Below are 24,180 nucleotides of genomic sequence, written 5' to 3'. Positions count from 1 at the left end.
CCCTAAAAGCGGTGAGCTCAGCCTAATATTATGGTCTTCCATGTGGCAGATGTGGTGTGGTGTCGTGGCGCAGGGCTCCTCACACATGTAGATCCTCGGGCTGATGTAATCGTCATCTCGCGCAGCGGGCTCGAGGTCGTGCTCCTCCTTCGCAACGCTGCAGAGGAATATTAGGAAGAAAATTGAGTGTGAACAACAAAAAAATGTAAAATCGGAATATTAGGAAGAAAATTGAGTGTGAACAACAAAAAAATGTAAAATCATTCTCAGATGCAAGTAAAACAAATAAACTGAAGTTTCTAGGATCACGTCTGTATGGGGCATGCCGCACCTCCCGCAGCCTGTGCATGCGGCCGCGAGCCCAAAGCAAGTCCTCCTGGAACTCTTGCACTCTGAGTGACACCGGGCTCATGCCCACGCCCACCGCTGCCATGCCCTGTCGCAGTAAGAAAATGTGGAGTAGGCACCACCGTTAAGCTTTTGAAGTTCAGTAAAGACAGAGAAACAACCTTTTAGGTCACTAATTTATAAGAATCGAATACCTGACAAACGTTTAGTCAAATAAAAGTTCCGAATTGCATCTGTTTAGCCCAATTAAACCACCTGATAAATATAAAAACATACAGTTCTATCAAAAAGTCAGGAAGGGGGAAATTACCGCAAAATCATACCTTAAAACATAGCTTAAGTGCGATTCAAGTTACCTCTTGGGTTTCTTGGAGAATCTTGAGATAGTACTAAGAATGATATGGATTGTTGGGCAGAGGAAATGGAAACCTCCCTGTCATCCTTTCTTGCGCAATGAGCTTTTCTTCAAGCTCCTTTCGGTTCCTAAGAATAATCTCGACAATTTTCTCCACTGTGCCCTTTATAAATGATGGTTGTTCCAGAATCACTTCGTTTGTGCCAAATACACTTAATTTAGAGTTCCCGGACTTGGTAGAAGTGGTCAACTCTTTTACCTTTTCCTGGTGAGGAGTTGATACGTCTCCGACGTATCGATAATTTCTTATGTTCCATGCCACATTATTGATGATATCTACATGTTTTATGCATACTTTATGTCATATTTATGCGTTTTCCGGAACTAACCTATTGACGAGATGCCGAAGGGCCAGTTCCTGTTTTCTGCTATTTTTGGTTTCAGAAATCCTAGTAAGGAAATATTCTCGGAATCGGACGAAATCAACGCCCAACATCTTAGAATCCCCGGAAGCATCCAGAACACCCGAGAGTCGCCAGAGTGGACCCACAGGGGGCCCAGATGATAGGTCGGCGCGGCCCAGGCCCTGGCCGCGCCGCCCTATGGTGTCGTCGCCTCGTTGACCTTCTGACGCCGCCTCTTCGCCTATTTAAGCCCCCTCGACCTAAAATCTCGACACGGAAAAGCCACGGTACGAGAAACCATCCAGAGCCGCCGCCATCGCGAAGCCAAGATCTGGGGGACAGGAGTCTCTGTTCCGGCACGCCGCCGGGACGGGGAAGTGCCCCCGGAAGGCTTCTCCATCGACACCACCGCCATCTTCATCACCGCTGCTGTCTCCCATGAGGAGGGAGTAGTTCTCCATCGAGGCTCGGGGCTGTACCGGTAGCTATGTGGTTAATCTGTCTCCTATGTACTTCAATACAATAATCTCATGAGCTGCCTTACATGATTGAGATTCATATGATGATGCTTGTAATCTAGATGTCGTTATGCTAGTCAAGTGGGTTTTACTTATGTGATCTCCGGAGACTCCTTGTCCCACGTGTGTAAAGGTGACAGTGTGTGCACCATGTGGGTCTCTTAGGCTATATTTCACAGAATACTTATTCACTGTTATGAATGGCATAGTGAAGTGCTTATTTATATCTCTTTATGATTGCAATGTGTTTTGTATCACAATTTATCTGTGTGCTACTCTAGTGATGTTATTAAAGTAGTTTATTCCTCCTGCACGGTGTAATGGTGACAGTGTGTGCATCCGTGTTAGTACTTGGCGTAGGCTATGATTGTGATCTCTTGTAGATTATGAAGTTAACTATTGCTATGATGGTATTGATGTGATCTATGCCTCCTTTCGTAGCGTGAAGGTGACAGTGTGCATGCTACATTAGTACTTGGTTTAGTTGTGTTGATCTGTCGTGCACTCTAAGGTTATTTAAATATGAACATCGAATATTGTGGAGCTTGTTAACTCCGGCATTGAGGGTTCGTGTAATCCTACACAGTTAGTGGTGTTCATCATCCAACAAGAGGGTGTAGAGTATGCATTTATCTATTCTGTTATGTGATCAAAGTTGAGAGTGTCCACTAGTGAAAGTCTAATCCCTAGGCCTTGTTCCTAGATACTGATATCGCTGCTTGTTTACTGTTTTACTGCGTTACTACTGCTGCGTTACTACTGCTTGTTTACTGTCCTGGGAAAAGCACTTTTCTGGTGCCGTTGCTACTATTTATTCATACCACCTGTATTTCACTATCTCTTCGCCGAACTAGTGCACCTATTAGGTGTGTTGGGGACACAAGAGACTTCTTGCTTTGTGGTTGCAGGGTTGCATGAGAGGGATATCTTTGACCTCTTCCTCCCTGAGTTCGATAAACCTTGGGTGATCCACTTAAGGGAAACTTGCTGCTGTTCTACAAACCTCTGCTCTTGGAGGCCCAACACTGTCTACAAAAATAGAAGCTCCCGTAGACATCAAGTACTTTTCTGGCGCCGTTGCCGGGGAGGAAAGGTAAAAGACACTCATACTCCGGTTCCTGTGTAATGTGATTTTTCTGGCGCCATTGTGTTTGTGCTCGAAGCTATTTCCTTTAGATCCTGCAATTGCAACTTTTTGTTTCTTGTTTACACTAGTTAGGCATAATGGAATACAACTATGAGCTTTTTGATTTATTTCCTAAGTTAGGACATGAATTGTGTGATGCGAAAATTAAAGAACCTATGGAGCCTCAATTGCATGCTAGTAGCAATGTTATTAGTATGAACGCAATCACTACTAATGCTATGAATAAGTCTAAGCTTGGGGAAGCTAGTTTATATAAAAATAATCTTTTTTGCGCTTTAGCTTTTGAAAAAATATTTTGCTCTGATAATGCTTTATCTCCCATATGCGATAACTCTAATGATGCTTCTGATATTTTAAATCCACCTACTGCAAATACTTCTTTCAAGATACCCATGAAAATTATTGAACGTGTTATGGATAACCGCTATGAAGGGGATGGAACTGTCCATCCTAAAGATCATTTACTGTTTTTGCATGAATTATGCGGGCTATTCAAGTGTGCAGGTATCTCTATAGATGAAGTGAGGAAGAAGCTATTCTCTGTTTCGCTGTCTGGTAAAGCGGCGCATTGGTATAAATTGTTGGAGAATAGTCATTCTCTTGGTTGGGAGGAAATTGCATCTCTCTTTTATTCTAAATTTTATCCTCCTCATGAAGTGCATATTGATAGGAATTATATTTATAACTTTTATCCTCGTGATGGAGAGAGTATTTCTCAAGCGTGGGGGAGATTGAAATCACTAATGCTCAAATGTCCCATTCATGAGCTCCCCCGTAATGTTATTGTTAACAATTTTTATGCGAGGCTTTCAGGACAACACAAGGACTATCTGGATGCCTGTTCGGAGGGATCTTTCACAAGCAAGGAGGTTGAAGCTAGGTGGGATCTTCTTGATCGGATTGAGGAGAAGCATTTGAAGGATGGGAGAACAATGAAGGTAAAGAGTCAGGTATAAATTATGATTATGAATGCATTGAAGCTTTTATGGATACCGATAAATTTCGAAATATGAGTGCTACTTATGGTCTTGACTCTCAAGTTGCTGCAAATCTTTATAAAGCCTTTGCTTCTCATTTTGAATTGCCTAAGAAGAATTTTGATAAGTATCATGAACCTTTTAAAGAGGCTTGCATGAAGAATGAAATTGTTGTTAATTATTGCAATAAGCATGCTCAAACTCCTAAGAATGCTATTTCCTATAAGCATGTTAATTTTTGTGGAATGCATAGACCTTGTGGAATTAATCAAGTCAAAGATGAATATTGCATCCATCATATTAATGAAAAAACTAGAAAGTGGCTTAGGGCTCTAGATGATCTTGGTAAAAAAGTTTGTGCCCTCTATCCTTTTATTTGTGAAGTTTGCCATGAAGTGGGTCATTTTAATTTTCAATGCTCCTCCAATGATAATTTGAACCCAATGAGTGCTGCAAATTTGTATTGTGATGATGAAATTACTCCTAATCAGCATGATGAACTCACTTTATTTTTGTGGTGTGAAGAGTTATCAAGGAAAATTTCTTTGTTAGATATTAATGATCTTGATATTGATGATGTCCTGCATGGGTGTTTTTCTTATTGCATTGATAATAGCCATACAAATACTTACATACAAAATATTTTAGAAGATGACACCTTGCCAAAATATGATAGGACCGCTGTGTGTTTTCAACTAATTAATGAAAAGGAGGGATGATACGTCTCTGACGTATCGATAATTTCTTATGTTCCATGCCACATTATTGATGATATCTACATGTTTTATGCACACTTTATGTCATATTCGTGCATTTTCTGGAACTAACCTATTAACAAGATGCCGAAGTGCCAGTTGCTGTTTTCTGCTGTTTTTGGTTTCAGAAATCCTAGTAAAGAAATATTCTCGGAATTGGACGAAATCAACGCCCAGGGTCCTATTTTTCCACGAAGCTTCCAGAAGACCGAAGAGGAGACGAAGTGGGGCCACGAGGTGGCCAAACCATAGGGTGGCGCGGCCCAGGTCTTGGCCGCGCCGACCTATAGTGTGGGCCCCTCGTGTGGCCCCTTGACCTGCCCTTCCGCCTACAAATAGCCTTCGTCGCGAAACCCCCAGTACCGAGAGCCACGATACGGAAAACCTTCCAGAGACGCCGCCGCCGCCAATCCCATCTCGGGGGATTCAGGAGATCGCCTCCGGCACCCTGCCGGAGAGGGGAATCATCTCCCGGAGGACTCTACGCCGCCATGGTCGCCTCCGGAGTGATGTGTGAGTAGTCTACCCCTGGACTATGGGTCCATAGCAGTAGCTAGATGGTTGTCTTCTCCCCATTGTGCTTAATTGTCGGGTCTTGTGAGCTGCCTAACATGATCAAGATCATCTATCTGTAATTCTATATGTTGCGTTTGTTGGGATCCGATGAATAGAGAATACTATGTTATGTTGATTATCAATTTATATCTATGTGTTGTTTATGATCTTGCATGCTCTCCGTTACTAGTAGATGCTCTGGCCAAGTAGATGCTTGTAACTCCAAGAGGGAGTATTTATGCTCGATAGTGGGTTCATGTCTCCGTGAATCTGGGGAAGTGACAGAAATCTCTAAGATTATGGATGTGCTGTTGCCACTAGGGATAAAACATTGGTGCTATGTTCGAGGATGTAGTTACTGATTACATTACGCGCAATACTTAATGCAATTGTCTGTTGTTAGCAACTTAATACTGGAGGGGGTTCGGATGATAACCTGAAGGTGGACTTTTTAGGCATAGATGCATGCTGGATAGCGGTCTATGTACTTTGTCGTAATGCCCAATTAAATCTCACAATACTCATCATAATATGTATGTGCATCGTCATGCCCTCTTTATTTGTCAATTGCCCAACTGTAATTTGTTCACCCAACATGCTGTTTATCTTATGGGAGAGACACCTCTAGTGAACTGTGGACCCCGGTCCAATTCTCTATACTGAAATACAATCTACTGCAATACTGTTCTGCTGTTTTCTGCAAACAATCATCATCCACACTATACATCTAATCCTTTGTTACAGCAAGCCGGTGAGATTGACAACCTCGCTGTTTTGTTGGGGCAAAGTACTTGGTTTGTGTTGTGCAGGTGCCACGTTGGCGCCGGAATCCCTGGTATTGCGCCGCACTACATCTCGCCGCCATCAACCTTCAACGTGCTTCTTGGCTCCTACTGGTTCGATTAAACCTTGGTTTCATGCTGAGGGAAAACTTGCCGCTGTACGCATCACACCTTCCTCTTGGGGTTCCCAATGGACGCGTGCTGTACGCGTATCAAGCACTTTTTCTGGCGCCGTTGCCGGGGAGATCAAGACACGCTGCAAGGGGAGTCTCCACATCGCAATCTCTTTACTTTGTTTTTGTCTTGCTTAGTTTTATTTACTACTTTGTTTGCTGCACTAAATCAAAATACAAAAAAATTAGTTGCTAGTTTTACTTTATTTGCTATCTTGTTTGCCATATCGAAAACACAAAAAAATTAGTTACTTGTATTTACTTTACTTATTTCATTATGTTTCCTTTTAATTTTACCGTAAAAAACATGCCGGTAGGGCGCGGGTCTATAATTGGGAGAAATAATATAGAAGAATTTTTCAACCATGTTAGTACCGTTGATGATTTTGAAGATAGACACTTGGTAGACCTTGCTCCTACTTATGAAATTGCCGCTGCTGCTTTAGTTCGTATGATGGAAACTAAATTTGTTAATCTCAATCCTATAATCCAACACATGTTTCTTACACTCGGTGATATGGAAGAAGGGGAAAAGAAAGATTTTGTTTTAGAAACCCTTCTTAGAGAATTTGGTGGTATAGCAAGGGAGGCTAGAAAGGTCTTTGCTAAATATGATATGCTTGGTTCTTATACCAATTTTGTTAGTCTCCTTGAAAAGATGGATATGGATAGAATAAAGTACACTAATAATATTAATGATGGTGGGGAGATCAAAGCACCAATACCATGTAAGCTCCTAGCAATGCATGAAGCACTAGAAAATAACTATGCTTGACTTGTTCCTGAAAATTTGTTTGATGAGAGTAGCAAGCCCAAGACTAATGAAAAGGGAGATGCTAAAACTTATGTATCCAATATACTATGCATGGTTGAGAAAACTCCACACCCCGCTGTAGATGCACCATCCTTCGATAACACTTGATACACACTTTCTGCGCCTAGCTGAAAGGCGTTAAAGAAAAGCGCTTATGGGAGACAACCCATGTTTTTACTACAGTACTTTGTTTTTATTTTGTGTTTTGGAAGTTGTTTACTACTGTAGCAACCTCTCCTTATCTTAGTTTAGTGTTTTATTGTGCCAAGTAAAGTCGTTGATAGTAAAGTTCATACTAGATTTGGATTACTGCGCAGAAACAGATTTCTTTGCTGTCACGAATCTGGGCAAAATTCTCTGTAGGTAACTCAGCAAATTATGCCACTTTACGTGAGTGATCCTCAGATATGTACGCAACTTTCATTCAATTTGAGCATTTTCATTTGAGCAAGTCTGGTGCCTCGATAAAATTCGTCAATACGAACTGTTCTGTTTTGACAGATTCTGCCTTTTATTTCGCATTGCCTGTTTTGTTATGTTCGATGGATATTTTGATTCCATTGACTTTCAGTAGCTTTGTGCAATGTCCAGAAGTGTTAAGAATGATTATGTCACCTCTGAACATGAATATTTTGATTGTTCTTGCGGTCAGAAACCCACTGGCGAGCAGCGACGGGCAACACAGTAGAGCCGGGAACAACTTAGGGCTGCGGCTGGGCAAAGCCTCTAGTACGCACGTCCGATGCTGGTGCAAGGGCGTGCCACCTGACCTATACCTGGTCAGGAAGGTGATGGAGATGCCTCGCTTAGTTTCCTGCATGGCATACACGTAAACATTAAATACGAGCCTCGATCGGCTCTCAGGTTGTCCTGTGAATCGGCTCAAAGAGCCGATCCACCCATGATTCGTACGAGGTGCACGAATATATGGTGGTCCTGCTTGATCAAGATAAAGCTAACTCGATCTACGACGATTTGGGGTTTTCACCGCATAATCGAATCATCCTACTCACGATTGGGCCTCGCGGCCACGCACGGTGATCGTAAGCCGATCCTAGATAGGGCCTAAGAACCAACACGAGGTTGATCCCCGGAACATCCTGTCTAGGACTAGCAAACGACACCCTACGTGCCGCTGGATCCTCCAACCCTTTGTAAGGCCTAACTATTGCAGATATTAAACCAATCCTTGTAGAACAAGGAGCAACCGTAACGGATCGGATCTACTACATAATGATCAAGTGGGGTGCCGCCCCTACACCTAAGATAGGTGTAAGGGCGGCTAGATGCGTAAGGGTTGCACTACGACAGCATATGATACGAAGAACAATGCTAACCCTAACGCATCTACGATAACTACGTTGCTCGCCATCAAAAAGGCTTCAGTACGAGCAACGCATGAACAACATGAAGCTTGTGCGATCTAGGCAGCATGATGCTTACCGGTAGAAACCCTCGAGACGAAGGAGTTGGCGATGCGCCGAGATTGATTTATGGTTGAACGTTGGTTGTTGTTTATTCCATAAACCCTAGATACATATTTATAGTCCGTAGACTTTCTAACGTGGGAATAATCCCAACCGTGCACGAGGCAAACTCTAACTAACCGACACGTATCCTAATATGTTACAGATACAAGGGCAAACTAGCCCAATCTTTTCATAACAGGCCGATTCACGTATTTCTTCCACGTATATTCTCCAAATCCATCTTGATCGCGGCCCACCTCTGACTTGGTCAAATTCTGGTGATAACACATGCCCCCCTGGTTTTGGAATCGATAATTCCAAAATCACTCTGCTTTTCCTTCGTCGGGTCATGTCGTGGCAGAACCGTCGCAGTATCCTTCATCATGATGCCTTGCCTTCTCAACTTCTCCGCGTGACCTGGCAGTTTTTTTTTTAGGCACCACTTCCTCGGAAACTGCTGTGGCATTGAATTTCCACTATATCCCCTTTTATTTAACCGCTCCGAACAGTTTACTTCCGCATCCCCTTCGCATTAGCACTCCAAAAGCCCTCCTGCGCCACCATGTCTTCTTCCTCCTCTGCTTCATCGGATCTTTCCACCCAGTCCTCCTCGTCCCGCGAACCGACGCCGGAGCCGACCCAGGAGGAGGTTCATGCGGCGAACACCCGCCGCGCCATCGAGGCCGGGGAGGAGTCTAGTCATGACTTCTCCATCTGGTCTGAGGACGACCAGTCCCTGACCGACGGGGAAAGCGACCTCCGTTTCCTCGCCGACGGGGACACGGAGGAGGAGAGCGATGATGATCGCTTCTCCTGCGACTTCACCTCCCCCGAGGAGGAGGAGGAGGAGGAGGAGGAAGAGGAGGAGGACGAAACCCCCTCCGACGAGCCGCCGGCCAAGCGCTTCTGCCCCTGGCCGGGGAACCTCAGCGACTTCGACAGCGACGACGACGCTGACGAGGAGGACGAGGACAACGAAGGCCCGGTCGGCGGCCACTGGAGCAGCGACGACGAGCCCGCCAGGAGTAGCGCCGACAGCGGCGACGACGGAAACGACGAGGGCAGCGACGGCCCGTAGATAGGACTTCTAGCATAGGACCAGTAGTAGTAGATGGGGCAATGTATCCCCTAGTATTTCCTTTTGAGAGCAATCAGCTCTTTATGTAAGAAATCTCGCTTATCAATGAAGAACTTCTCCCAATTTGATTTCGCCGATTTACTTTGAGCTTAAATTAGCCGATTCCCCTTATACTGACCTTGCCGATTTGTCCCCTTAGCCAATGCGTACTGAGCCGATAGTGACGCATTGGCCCTTTAAAATCCCTCCTTCAATTCTTCAACTGATGATTTCGAGATCTGGTGGACAATGTGAAGTCTTCAAGAGAGCCCTTAAATTTCTCCCACCAGTTTCAGCGATCCTCTTCTGTGAGCACTCATCACTTCGTGAAGAAGATGCAATGAAGGATCAGCCGATGCCGCCTCAATCGTCTTCTAAAAAACAGAGCAACTACCAGACCAGCTGCCCCCCGAGCCTCAGTCAGGGCGAGACTAACGGCGAGGATGCACAGATCAAACAAAGGGTTTTTGAGCTCAGGTAATCTGAGACACTCACCACGCAAAGCGAGCCAATCTTGCCCCCATTGATCACCTTCCTTCCGCTGAAAGCCGATGTTGCAGAGAAATACCAGCAGCTTACTGAGAAAGAGGCTACCTTGCCCGCCGACTAATGCTTCTGACAGCACTGCTTAATGAGAAGGGGGAAGCCCTCATTGCAGAAGGCCTCATAGCCAGTAGACCCTGCGTAGTTATACTAGAGTCGATGGCTGTGCATCAGCTTTGTCTCTTAGTTCTAAAGTCGATGTCCTTGCATCGGCTGTATGTCATTGATGCTGATTATTTTTTTTTACTGGCCGATTTTTTCTATCGGCCCCCAATGTTTCACTGCACACATGTTCATCCGCACATGTTCATCTGACTAGATGCCCCCCGAGCCGAATCTGCCAGGTGACTGCAGATATCGGCTTTGTGTTTAGCCAAGGCACTGTACTTGTATGTCGGCTCCGTTAGGATTCGTGTTAACTCTCATCCGCCGACATGACCACTGCCCAATAAATCGATGTTGAACACAAGCAGAACATGTGGTGAAGATAATTTTGGCCGATTGCTGGAATCGGCCTCCATATTGATTGAAGCGCTTAATGAAGGTTCTGTAATGTTCCTCCATAGATCTTTGGGGCCGATCACAAGGATCAGCCTCGCCCCGTTTGCTCATTGGTTTGCTCCAGCTATATGGTCAGGCCGGTGGATAAAACCAGCCTAACCCTGCCCTTCGTCACGTCGATGCGCTCACAGTCATCCAAATTGATACCTGAGAGTGGCTCTTGGCCTGCTGTTTCCCAAGCATTCGTGTCAGCCATTGAAATCTCGGCTGAGTCATCGGCCTAGACGACCTCTACCTCATCTCCATCCCACTGTATTACGCATTGGTGCATCGTGGAGGGAATGCAGCAGTTGGCGTGGATCCAATCTCTTCCTAGCAGAACAGCATAAGTGCTCTTGCTATCGACGATGAAGAACGTCGTAGGGATAGTTTTCCTTCCTACGGTCAGATCCACGTTCAGAACACCTTGTGCGTCAGACGCTTGGCCGTTGAAATCGCTCAATGTCACGTTGGTCTTGATCAGATCCGAGCTAGAGCGTCCCAACCTCCGTAGCATAGAGTATGGCATGATGTTGACTGCCGCTCCGGTGTCCACCAGCATCTTATTGACAGGCCTCCCATCGATATAACCTCGCAAGTATAGGGCCTTCAGATGTCTGTAGCTTCTTTCTCGTGGCTTCTCAAAGATAACCGGCCGTGGGCCGCAGTCAAGTTGTGCCACAGGTGCCTCGTCTAATCCTGGAGCACTGAACTCCGAAGGAAGGATGAACACCATGTTTGTGCCAGCCGATGTTTCATCATCGGCTTTCCTTTGCTTGGGGTGCCACTCCATTTTTTGTGGTCGACCCTCTTCGTCCAGGGTTCGCTGAATCTTCGCAGCCAGGTCAGGCCGTGCCTTCCTTAGCGTGTGCAGGTATACCCTTTCGGCTTCCTCCAAGCCACGCAGTCGCTGAACCCTACGCTTTTGGGAGCGGCTGAGTCCATCAGGGCACCACCTTGGCCGGTGATACCTGTCTTCTTCTTCTTCTCCCTCGTCTTCCAAATCCTCGAGATCTTCCAACCGAGGGGACTCAGCGCGTTTGCTTCGAGGCGGGAGAGGCCCTAAGCGTTGGAACACGGACACGTTGGCTGCCTCCTTCTTCTTCTGTTTACATTCTGGGCAATTGCCGATTGTAGGCAATCGGCTCATTCCTGAATCCCAGCAGTGTCTGAAGAAGGGACAGTCCCAGTGCCTATCCTCGTCGTCTCGCTCCCTTGACTTTTCCTTGGCGCGGCGCTCGTACTCCTCCTCATCGCGGTCATGCCGACGATGTCTTCTGGCTTCTCTAGCCAGACGATCTCTTTCATCATCATCGCTGGATCGTCGGCGTTGGTCGTACTGACTCACATACTTGTTGAGGAGGTGATCAGAGAGAGGTCGCTGATATCTCACGTTCCTTACTTCTCCCTCTGTGACGTAGCGCTTGCCATCGTGACGGAGCCGATCGCGTGGAGCGGCCTCCTCTGTGTCCTTGCTACGAGAGCAGCTGCCCTCGTCTCCATCCTTGCCAGCGTGGTGTCCAGATCCTACCATGTTGATGCTGAACGAGGATCCTGGCTGGCAACCTTCAGGGTAAGTGCACTCCACCATGTTTACGGCGGGGAAGGGGTGGGTGTCGACCTTCATGGCGTACTGGTTGAAAATCAGACGTCCTTGCTCTATCGCCATTTGGATCTGTTGACGCCACACCCTGCAGTCGTTGGTGGCATGGGAGACCGAGTTATGCCATTTGCAGTATGGCTTTCCGTTCAGCTCCTGTACCGTGGGGATTTTGAGGCCTTCTGGTATCTTCAATTGCTTCTCCTTGAGTAGGAGGTCAAAGATTTGCTCAGTCTTGGTCACGTCAAAATCAAACCCTCTGGGCGGACCTGGTGGCTTTACCCATTTGCAGGACACGGGGGTTGCCCCCCCCCCCCCCCCGAGTCCATTCAGCCACTGCTACCTCTTGATCTCCCGCAGAGCCTTCATCTTCATCTGCCTCGACCAGGACTACTGCACGCTTGAATTTGTCCTGGTACAAGTCCGGGTGGCGCTGTTCATATGCCGACAGTTTCTGAACCATGTGCGCCAGTGAAGGGTAGTCTGCTTGGGAGGCCATGTCCTTGAGTGGCGATGCAAGGCCCGCCACTGCCAACTCGACTGCTTCCTTTTCAATCACACGAACCGAATAACATCGGTTCCTAAGATTCCTGAAGCGCTGGATGTATTCTGCCACAGTTTCTCCACGCTTCTGACGTATTTGTGCTAGATCGGCAAGGCCAGACTCGGAAGCTTCTGAGTGAAACTGCATGTGGAACTGTTCTTCCAACTGCTTCCAAGTCCAGATCGAGTCTGGTGGCAACGAGGTGTACCACCCGAAAGCCGATCCCGTGAGGGACTGTGCAAAGAACCTCACGCGTAGTGGATCCGACACTGAGGCCGTTCCTAGCTGTGCCAAATATCGGCTCACATGCTCGATGGAGCTGGAACCATCTGATCCACTGAATTTGGAGAAATCAGGGAGCCGATATTTGGGTGGTAACGGGATCAACTCGTACTCATCGGGGTACGGCTTGGAATAGCCGATTGCCCTCCTTTTCGGCACCATGCCGAACTGGTCTCTCAGTATGGTACTGATTTGATCCGCTGTGCTGGCTGTAGGAGTTGAACTCTGAAGATTCGCCGGGGTGGCGTACTTAGCCAACCATGCTTGCTTTTCCAGCTCTGAGCCAACTGCAGGAGCTGAGCTCTGGAGGTTCGTCGGGGTGGCATATTTAGCTAGCCACGTCTGCTTCTCAAGATCGGTCGCTGACGTTCCTCCTGCTTTCCCAGAAGTCCCTGATGTTGCGGCCTGGTTTGTGAGTGCCCAGTTACCGCAATCTGGCACGTATGTGCACATGTACCCGTGAGGGATCTCCTTAGGCGCCTCATGCAAGAACTGGCAGTCACTAGGGTCACCGCCGATCTTGTAGAGGACGAATGCCGGTGAATTCGGCACTTCTGGTGCTGCCCATGCAAATGGCAGCGGTGGACGGGACTGGAGTGGCATCTCTCCTTGATGCGTCCCGAGAGCTGGTCCTGACGGAGAGTACTGGTGCCTCATGATCTCCTGGATCACCCGGAGAGCGACGCGCTCCAAAGTGTTTACCAGGTTCTCAGAGTGGCGGTGTAGCGAGGGAGCCACCATGTAGTTGATCTCCTGACGCAGGGACCTGGTGCGTTCTTCCGATGGGGCGGATAGGTTTATTCCATCGAGCGCACCGTCAGGCGAGAACCCCTTCCACCTGATGCCATGTGAACGGGTTCTGTGAAAAGAGCCGATGAGATCGGCCTCGAGGATAGCTTTGACCTCGTCATACTTCTTCTTGAGCTCGTCGGTCAGATCCTCGTACGTGACTGGCGTGCCGTCTGCCATCTCAGATGTAGATGGCGATGTGGTTGATGTAGAAGATTGTCCCACCGGGCGTGCCAGAATGTGTTGCGGTCAGAAACCCACTGGCGAGCAGCGACGTGCAACACAGTAGAGCCGGGAACAACTTAGGGCTGCGGCTGGCCCTGGTCCCTCCGAGCGACAGCCCGCAAAGCCTCTGGTACGCACGTCCGATGCTGGTGCAAGGGCGTGCCACCTGACCTATACCTGGTCAGGAAGGTGATGGAGATGCCTCGCTTAGTTTCCTGCATGGCATACACGTAAACATTAAATACGAGCCTCGATCGGCTCTCAGGTTGTCCTGTGAATCGTCTCAAAGAGCCGATCCACCCATGATTCGTACGAGGTGCACAAATATATGGTGGTCCTGCTTGATCAAGATAAAGCTAACTCGATCTACGACGATTTGGGGTTTTCACCGCATAATCGGATCATCCTACTCACGATTGGGCCTCGCGGCCACGCACGGTGATCGTAAGCCGATCCTAGATAGGGCCTAAAAACCAACACGAGGTTGATCCCCGGAACATCCTGTCTAGGACTAGCAAACGACACCCTACGTGCCGCTGGATCCTCCAACCCTTTGTAAGGCCTAACTATTGCAGATATTAAACTAATCCTTGTAGAACAAGGAGCAACCGTAACGGATCGGATCTACTACATAATGATCAAGCGGGGTGCCGCCCCTACACCTAAGATAGGTGTAAGGGCGGCTAGATGCGTAAGGGTTGCACTACGACAGCATATGATACGAAGAACAATGCTAACCCTAACGCATCTACGATAACTACGTTGCTCGCCATCAAAAAGGCTTCAGTACGAGCAACGCATGAACAACATGAAGCTTGTGCTGCCTAGATCGCAAGATGCGATCTAGGCAGCATGATGCTTACCGGTAGAAACCCTCGAGACGAAGGAGTTGGCGATGCGCCGAGATTGATTTGTGGTTGAACGTTGGTTGTTGTTTATTCCATAAACCCTAGATACATATTTATAGTCCGTAGACTTTCTAACGTGGGAATAATCCCAACCGTGCACGAGGCAAACTCTAACTAACCGACACGTATCCTAATATGTTACAGATACAAGGGCAAACTAGCCCAATCTTTTCATAACAGGCCGATTCACGTATTTCTTCCACGTATATTCTCCAAATCCATCTTGATCGCGGCCCACCTCTGACTCGGTCAAATTCTGGTGATAACAATTGTGCACTAACCCTATAATGAGTTGTTCTAAGTTTGGTGTGGAGGAAGTTTTCAAGGATCAAGAGAGGGAGATGATACAACATGATCAAGGAGAGTGAAAGCTCTAAGCTTGGGGATGCCCCGGTGGTTCACCCCTGCATATATCAATAAGACTCAAGCGTCTAAGCTTGGGGATGCCCAAGGCATCCCATTCTTCATCGACAACATTATCAGGTTCCTCCCCTGAAACTATATTTTTATTCCATCACATCTTATGTGCTTTTCTTGGAGCGTCGGTTTGTTTTTGTTTTTGTTTTGTTTGAATAAAATGGATCCTAGCATTCACTTTGTGGGAGAGAGACACGCTCCGCTGTAGCATATGGACAAGTATGTCCTTAGGCTCTACTCATAATATTCATGGCGAAGTTTCTTCTTCGTTAAATTGTTATATGGTTGGAATTGGAAAATGATACATGTAGTAATTGCTATAATGTCTTGGATAATGTGGTACTTGGCAATTGTTGTGCTCATGTTTAAGCTCTTGCATCATATACTTTGCACCCATTAATGAAGAAATACATAGAGCATGCTAAAATTTGGTTTGCATATTTGGTCTCTCTAAGGTCTAGATAATTTGTAGTATTGAGTTTGAACAACAAGGAAGACGGTGTAGAGTCTTATAATGTTTACAATATGTCATTTATGTGAGTTTTGCTGCACCGGTTCATCCTTGTGTTTGTTTCAAATAGCCTTGCTAGCCTAAACCTCGTATCGAGAGCGAATACTTCTCATGCATCCCAAAATACTTGAGCCAACCATTATGCCAATTGTGTCCACCATACCTACCTACTACATGGTATTTCTACGCCATTCCAAAGTATATTGCTTGAGTGCTACCTTTAAACAATTCAAAATTTATTACCTCTGATTTGTGTCAATGTTTTATAGCTCATGAGGAAGTATGTGGTGTTTATCTTTCAATCTTGTTGGGCAACTTTCACCAATGGACTAGTGGCTTCATCCGCTTATCCAATAATTTGCAAAAAGAGCTGGCAATGGGATTCCCAGTCCCAAATTAATTAACTTAAATAGACACTCCTCCATGGTATGTGATTGTTGGATGGCACCCGAAGGATTCGGTTAGTCATGGCTTGAGAAAGCAAAGTTGGGGAGGAGTGTCATCATAATAAAACTAAAATAAAAAGGCACTCCTTCATGGTATGAGATTGTTGGCAGGCACCCGAAGGATTCGGTTAGCCATGGTTTGTGAAAGAAAGGTTGGAAGGAGTGCCAAACAAAAATAAAATAAAATGGGAGCCGCTCTTTGAAGGTTTGTCTGGCAAGGGGGTTAGAGTGCCCACTACCATTCGTTGACAACAACAAACACCTCTCAAAATTTTACTTTTATGATCTCTATATGTTTTCAAAATCAAAGCTCTAGCACAAATATAGCAATCGATGCTTTCCTCTTTGAAGGACCTTTCTTTTACTTTTATTGTTGAGTCAGTTCACCTATTTCTCTCCATCTCAAGAAGCAAACACTTGTGTGAACTGTGCATTGATTCCTACATACTTGCATATTGCACTTATTATATTACTCTATGTTGACAATATCCATGAGATATACATGTTACAAGTTGAAAGCAACCGCTGAAACTTAATCTTCCTTTGTGTTGCTTCAATGCCTCTACTTTGAATTATTGCTTTATGAGTTAACTCTTATGCAAGACTTATTGATGCTTGTCTTGAAGTACTATTCATGAAAAGTCTTTGCTATATGATTCACTTGTTTACTCATGTCATATACATTGTTTTGATCGCTGCATTCACTACATATGCTTTACAAATAGTATGATCAAGGTTATGATGGCATGTCACTCCAGAAATTATCTTTGTTTATCGTTTACCTGCTCGGGACGAGCAGGAACTAAGCTTGGGGATGCTGATACGTCTCTGACTTATCGATAATTTCTTATGTTCCATGCCACATTATTGATGATATCTACATGTTTTATGCACACTTTATGTCATATTCGTGCATTTTCTGGAACTAACCTATTAACAAGATGCCGAAGTGCCAGTTGTTGTTTTCTGCTGTTTTTGGTTTCAGAAATCCTAGTAAAGAAATATTCTCGGAATTGGACGAAATCAACGCCCAGGGTCCTATTTTGCCACGAAGCTTCAAGAAGACCGAAGAGGAGACGAAGTGGGCCACGAGGTGGCCAAACCATAGGGCGGCGCGGCCCAGGTCTTGGCCGCGCCGACCTATAGTGTGGGCCCCTCGTGTGGCCCCTTGACCTGCCCTTCCGCCTACAAATAGCCTTCGTCGCGAAACCCCCAGTACCGAGAGCCACGATACGGAAAACCTTCCAGAGACGCCGCCGCCAATCCCATCTCGGGGGATTCAGAGATCAAGCCTCTCGGCACCCTCGGGCCGGAGAGGGGAATCATCTCCCGGAGGACTCTACGCCGCCATGGTCGCCTCCGGAGTGATGTGTGAGTAGTCTACCCCTGGACTATGGGTCCATAGCAGTAGCTAGATGGTTGTCTTCTCCCCATTGTGCTTAATTGTCGGGTCTTGTGAGCTGCCTAACATGATCAAGATCGTCTATCTGTAATTCTATATGTTGCGTTTGTTGGGATCCGATGAATAGAGAATACTATGTTATGTTGATTATCAATTTATATCTATGTGTTGTTTATGATCTTGCATGCTCTCCGTTACTAGTAGATGCTCTGGCCAAGTAGATGCTTGTAACTCCAAGAGGGAGTATTTATGCTCGATAGTGGGTTCATGTCTCCGTGAATCTGGGGAAGTGACAGAAATCTCTAAGATTATGGATGTGCTGTTGCCACTAGGGATAAAACATTGGTGCTATGTTCGAGGATGTAGTTACTGATTACATTACGCGCAATACTTAATGCAATTGTCTGTTGTTAGCAACTTAATACTGGAGGGGGTTCGGATGATAACCTGAAGGTGGACTTTTTAGGCATAGATGCATGCTGGATAGCGGTCTATGTACTTTGTCGTAATGCCCAATTAAATCTCACAATACTCATCATAATATGTATGTGCATGGTCATGCCCTCTTTATTTGTCAATTGCCCAACTGTAATTTGTTCACCCAACATGTTGTTTATCTTATGGGAGAGACACCTCTAGTGAACTGTGGACCCCGGTCTAATTCTCTATACTGAAATACAATCTACTGCAATACTGTTCTACTGTTTTCTGCAAACAATCATTATCCACACTATACATCTAATCCTTTGTTACAGCAAGCCGGTGAGATTGACAACCTCGCTGTTTCGTTGGGGCAAAGTACTTGGTTTGTGTTGTGCAGGTTCCACGTTGGCGCCGGAATCTCTGGTGTTGCGCCGCACTACATCTCGCCGCCATCAACGTTCAACGTGCTTCTTGGCTCCTACTGGTTCGATTAAACCTTGGTTTCATACTGAGGGAAAACTTGCCGCTGTACGTATCACACCTTCCTCTTGGGGTTCCCAACGGACGCGTGCTGTACGCGTATCAAGGGATCCTCCCAAGTTTCTTCTATTGTTTTTGAAAGTAAATCAGGTTATGCGGACAAGCCACCCTTCAAGCCTCTTCGTCCTAAAGAAGGGAACGAGAAGAAGAAGGGAACGAAGAAGAAGAAGAAGAAGAAAAGAATGAGAATAAAAAGAAAGAGGTAACAGCATATTCCCGCGTGAATGAGATAACGCTAGGTAACTGTAAGTATGTTGCTCCTAATGATTATTGTGATAACGAATCTGAATACGATGATCTTCCTATGCCCTTTACATACATTAGTGATCATAATTTGAATGAGCACCCTACTTTTGATATTGCAAATCTCTGGGAAACTAATTCTAAAAATGATGATGATAATAATTGCCATAGTGTCAGTGCTATCCATGCTTCCTCCCATAATGATATAGAAAGCTCTAAGCTTGGGGAAGAGGTGTTTGAAAATCCTTTTGCTACTGGTCATTATGTTCTTGATACATCTCCTCCTAATAACAATGATGGTGTGGACACAGATAAACCGACTGTGAAAGATAACTATTCTATTTCTTATGATGACATTGTGCCTCCGATCTTTGATGATTATTATAAAGAATGCTATGATATAGGTTATAACTATCCTTATGAAACTTGTCATAGTCATGATTGGATTACCAAAAACAATTCTTTTAATATGCAACTTGTTTACCATGTTCAAATTCTTGATAATAATCTTGCTCCAATTACTATTAATGAGAATAACTCTTCTTATGCCAAAATTAATGATACTTCTATGCATATGAACCATGATAAGAATGTTTTAAGTGATGGGTATATTGTGGATTTCATCAATGATGCTACTGAAAGTTATTATGAGAGAGGGAAATATGGTTATATGCATCTTAATAATATTAAGTTTCCCCTCTTTATGTTGAGAATCTTGAAGTTACTCGTGTTTTATCCTCTTATGCTTGTCACTTTGTTCTTCATGAATTCATTTGTGTACAAGATTCCTCTGCATAGGAAGCATGTTAGGCTTAAATGTGTTTTGAATTTGCCTCTTGAAGCTCTCTTTTGCTTCAAATACTATTTCTTGCGAGTGCACCATCAAAACTGCTGAGCCCATCTTAATGGCTATAAAGAAAGAACTTCTTGGGAGATAACCCATGTGTTTATTTTGCTACAGTATTCTGTTTTATATTTGTGTCTTGGAAGTTGTTTACTACTGTAGCAACCTCTCCTTATCTTAGTTTTGTGTTTTGTTGTGCCAAGTAAAGTCGTTGATAGTAAGGTTCATACTAGATTTGGATTACTGCGCAGAAACAGATTTCTTTGCTGTCACGAATCTGGGCAAAATTCTCTGTAGGTAACTCAGAAAATTATGCCAATTTACGTGAGTGATCCTCAGATATGTACGCAACTTTCATTCAATTTGAGCATTCTCATTTGAGCAAGTCTGGTGCCTCAATAAAATTCGTCTTTACGGACTGTTCAGTTTTGACAGATTCTGCCTTTTATTTCGCATTGCCTCTTTTGCTATGTGGGATGGATTTCTTTGTTCCATTGACTTCCAGTAGCTTTGAGCAATGTCCAGAAGTGTTAAGAATGATTGTTTCACCTCTGAATATGTGAGTTTTTTATTATGCACTAACCCTTTAATGAGTTTGTTTCGAGTTTGGTGTGGAGAAAGTTTTCAAGGGTCAAGAGAGGAGGATGATATACTATGATCAAGAATAGTGGAAGCTCTAAGCTTGGGGATGCCCCGGTGGTTCATCCCTGCATATTTCAAGAAGACTCAAGCATCTAAGCTTGGGGATGCCCAAGGCATCCCCTTCTTCATCGACAAATTATCAGGTTCCTTCTCTTGAAACTATATTTTTATTCGGCCACATCTTATGTACTTTACTTGGAGCGTCTGTTTGTTTTCATATTTTATTTTTTTTGAATAAATTCATGCTTGTGTGGGAGAGAGACATGCTCCGCTGGTTCATATGAACACATGTGTTCTTAGCTTTTAATGTTCATGGCGAAGGTTGAAACTGCTTCGTTAATTGTTATATGGTTGGAAACGGGAAATGCTACATGTAGTAATTGGTATAATGTCTTGAACAATGTGATACTTGGCAATTGTTGTGCTCATGTTTAAGCTCTTGCATCATATACTTTGCACCTATTAATGAAGAAATACATAGAGCTTGCTAAAATTTGGTTTGCATAATTGGTCTCTCTAAGGTCTAGATAATTTCTAGTAAAGAGTTTGAACAACAAGGAAGACGGTGTAGAGTCTTATAATGTTTACAATATGTCTTTTATGTGAGTTTTGCTGCACCGGTTCATCCTTGTGTTTGTTTCAAATAAGCCTTGCTAGCATAAACCTTGTATCGAGAGGGAATACTTCTCATGCATCCAAAATACTTGAGCCAACCACTATGATATTTGTGTCCACCATACCTACCTACTACATGGTATTTCTCCGCCATTCCAAAGTAAATTGCTTGAGTGCTACCTTTAAAATTTCTATCCTCTACCTTTACAATATATAGCTCATGGGACAAATAGCCTAAAAACTATTGTGGTATTGAATATGTACTTATGCACTTTATCTCTTATTAAGTTGCTTGTTGTGCGATAACCATGTTCCTGGGGACGCCATCAACTACTCTTTGTTGAATATCATGTGAGTTGCTATGCATGTTCGTCTTGTCTGAAGTAAGGGAGATTTACCACTAAAATGGTTAGAGCATTGCATAATGTTAGAGAAGAACATTGGGCCGCTAACTAAAGCCATGATCCATGGTGGAAGTTTCAGTTTTGGACAAAAATCCTCAATCTCATATGAGAAAATTAATTGTTGTTACATGCTTATGCATAAAAGAGGAGTCCATTATCTGTTGTCTATGTTGTCCCGGTATGGATGTCTAAGTTGAGAATAATCAATAGCGAGAAATCCGATGCGAGCTTTCTCCTTAGACCTTTGTACAGGCGGCATAGAGGTACCCCTTTGTGACACTTGGTTGAAACATGTGCATTGCGATGATAATCCAGGTAATCCGAGCTAATTAGGACAAGGTGCGGGCACTATTAGTATACAATGCATGAGGCTTGCAACTTGTAGGATATAATTTACATAACACATATGCTTTATTACTACCGTTGACAAAATTGTTTCTTGTTTTCAAAAATCAAAGCTCTAGCACAAATATAGCAATCGATGCTTTCCTCTTTGAAGGACCTTTCTTTTACTTTTATGTTGAGTCAGTTCACCTATTTCTCTCCACCTCAAGAAGCAAACACTTGTGTGAACTGTGCATTGATTCCTACATATTTGCATATTGCACTTGTTATATTACTCTATGTTGACAATATCCATGAGATATACATGTTATAAGTTGAAAGCAACCGCTGAAACTTAATCTTCCTTTGTGTTGCTTCAATACCTCTACTTTGAATTATTGCTTTATGAGTTAACTCTTATGCAAGACTTATTGATGCTTGTCTTGAAGTACTATTCATGAAAAGTCTTTGCTATATGATTCATTTGTTAACTCATGTCATTTACATTGTTTGGATCGCTGCATTCATTACATATGCTTACAATAGTATGATCAAGGTTATGATGGCATGTCACTCCAGAAATTATCTTTGTTATCGTTTACTTGCTCGGGACGTGCAGAAACTAAGCTTGGGGATGCTGATACGTCTCCGACGTATCGATAATTTCTTATGTTCCATGCCACATTATTGATGATATCTACATGTTTTATGCATACTTTATGTCATATTTATGCGTTTTCCGGAACTAACCTATTGACGAGATGCCGACGGGCCAGTTCCTGTTTTCTGTTGTTTTTGGTTTCAGAAATCCTAGTAAGGAAATATTCTCGGAATCGGACGAAATCAACGCCCAGCATCTTAGAATCCCCGGAAGCATCCAGAACACCCGAGAGTCGCCAGAGTGGACCCACAGGGGGCCCAGAAGATAGGTCGGCGCGGCCCAGGCCCTGGCCGCGCCGCCCTATGGTGTCGTCGCCTCGTTGACCTTCTGACGCCGCCTCTTCGCCTATTTAAGCCCCCTCGACCTAAAACCTCGACACGGAAAAGCCACGGTACGAGAAACCATCCAGAGCCGCCGCCATCGCGAAGCCAAGATCTGGGGGACAGGAGTCTCTGTTCCGGCACGCCGCCGGGACGGGGAAGTGCCCCCGGAAGGCTTCTCCATCGACACCACCGCCATCTTCATCACCGCTGCTGTCTCCCATGAGGAGGGAGTAGTTCTCCATCGAGGCTCGGGGTTGTACCGGTAGTTATGTGGTTAATCTCTCTCCTATGTACTTCAATACAATAATCTCATGAGCTGCCTTACACGATTGAGATTCATATGATGATGCTTGTAATCTAGATGTCGTTATGCTAGTCAAGTGGGTTTTACTTATGTGATCTCCGGAGACTCCTTGTCCCACGTGTGTAAAGGTGACAGTGTGTGCACCGTGTGGGTCTCTTAGGCTATATTTCACAGAATACTTATTCACTGTTATGAATGGCATAGTGAAGTGCTTATTTATATCTCTTTATGATTGCAATGTGTTTTGTATCACAATTTATCTGTGTGCTACTCTAGTGATATTATTAAAGTAGTTTATTCCTCCTGCACGGTGTAATCGTGACAGTGTGTGCATCCATGTTAGTACTTGGCGTAGGCTATGATTGTGATCTCTTGTAGATTATGAAGTTAACTATTGCTATGATGGTATTGATGTGATCTATGCCTCCTTTCGTAGCGTGAAGGTGACAGTGTGCATGCTACGTTAGTACTTGGTTTAGTTGTGTTGATCTGTCGTGCACTCTAAGGTTATTTAAATATGAACATCGAATATTGTGGAGCTTGTTAACTCCGGCATTGAGGGTTCGTGTAATCCTACACAGTTAGTGGTGTTCATCATCCAACAAGAGGGTGTAGAGTATGCATTTATCTATTCTGTTATGTGATCAAAGTTGAGAGTGTCCACTAGTGAAAGTCTAATCCCTAGGCCTTGTTCCTAAATACTGCTATCGCTGCTTGTTTACTATTTTACTGCGTTACTACTACTGCTTTACTACTGCTTGTTTACTGTCCTGGGAAAAGCACTTTTCTGGTGCCGTTGCTACTATTTATTCATACCACCTGTATTTCACTATCTCTTCGCCGAACTAGTGCACCTATTAGGTGTGTTGGGGACACAAGAGACTTCTTGCTTTGTGGTTGCAGGGTTGCATGAGAGGGATATCTTTGACCTCTTCCTCCCTGAGTTCGATAAACCTTGGGTGATCCACTAAAGGGAAACTTGCTGCTGTTCTACAAACCTCTGCTCTTGGAGGCCCAACACTGTCTACAAGAATAGAAGCTCCCGTAGACATCAGGAGTCAAAGCTAAGAGCGGGAATTTAAACCTTATATTGGGGTTATATGTGTAAGGTTGAGGGAGCGGAATTTGTTAATCCACAAGAGAGCATACCTGCGGCAGTAATGAATTCGTTGTACTTGCACACGTTCACCTTCAACAGCAGGTACCAAAAAATTTAGGGGCACGCCTTGGCGCCCT

General features: G+C 44.6%; 2 long non-coding RNA genes across 2 annotated transcripts in view; one reads left to right on the top strand and one right to left on the bottom strand.

Moving 5' to 3' along the window:
- Window positions 1-24,180, top strand: part of LOC127340965 (uncharacterized) — an 89,593-nt gene that overhangs the window by 15,196 nt on the left and 50,217 nt on the right. The window lies entirely within an intron of this gene.
- Window positions 7-24,180, bottom strand: LOC139838380 (uncharacterized). The gene is made up of 5 exons (XR_011754689.1): window positions 24,094-24,180; window positions 705-968; window positions 543-603; window positions 332-436; window positions 7-157 (listed from the first exon to the last, which is right to left on the bottom strand). It is a non-coding gene; the product is annotated as an uncharacterized lncRNA (long non-coding RNA).

This window comes from Lolium perenne, chromosome 3 (genome assembly GCF_019359855.2).
Source record: "Lolium perenne isolate Kyuss_39 chromosome 3, Kyuss_2.0, whole genome shotgun sequence".
Lineage (NCBI taxonomy): Eukaryota > Viridiplantae > Streptophyta > Magnoliopsida > Poales > Poaceae > Lolium > Lolium perenne.
This window is presented reverse-complemented; position numbering and strand designations above follow the sequence as displayed.